Source organism: Limulus polyphemus, unplaced genomic scaffold (genome assembly GCF_000517525.1).
Source record: "Limulus polyphemus unplaced genomic scaffold, Limulus_polyphemus-2.1.2 Scaffold2587, whole genome shotgun sequence".
Lineage (NCBI taxonomy): Eukaryota > Metazoa > Arthropoda > Merostomata > Xiphosura > Limulidae > Limulus > Limulus polyphemus.
In genome coordinates, this window is record NW_013668197.1 from 101,003 (window position 1) to 101,627 (window position 625).

Below are 625 nucleotides of genomic sequence, written 5' to 3' on the forward strand. Positions count from 1 at the left end.
TTCTGTCTAAAAATAACTTACTCTGCTTTTATTTATGTTTATTTACTGTCAAGACCAATTCTACTACATTCTCAACATCACTCTTTATCCTTAACATAGTTTTACATAAAATTATTAGCAATAAAATTATAATTTATAAATGTCCGTCAGTATTTACCGTATTTTTCGGTGTATAAGACGCACTTTTTTACCCCAAAATTTGATGTCAAAATCTGCTTGCGTCCTATGCACCGAAGGTATGAATAATATATATGTATATACACAAGCCATATGTAAATATATTCAAATAGGCATACATAGTTTAGTTCAATTGAATGTATTATTTATAACAATAGTAGTTTTTTCTTTTAAAAACATAACTATTTATAATGCTCCCTAAATAATAAAAAAAATAAATTACAGTGAAAGCAATGAAGATTTTGTAGGTTCTGAACCAAACTAAATAACAGTAAACCTTTTTTTTTATTTACGGTATTTTCTTATTTTGATGTTTTGAGCTCTTTTGTGTTTAGAACAATATATATTAATTTTTAAAGTATCAAATTGAATTTTTGTTCAATAAAAATCTTTCATAAGCGACTGTAGCTTATTTTTTCCCCAAAAAAACTTTATCTTCAAAATAAGG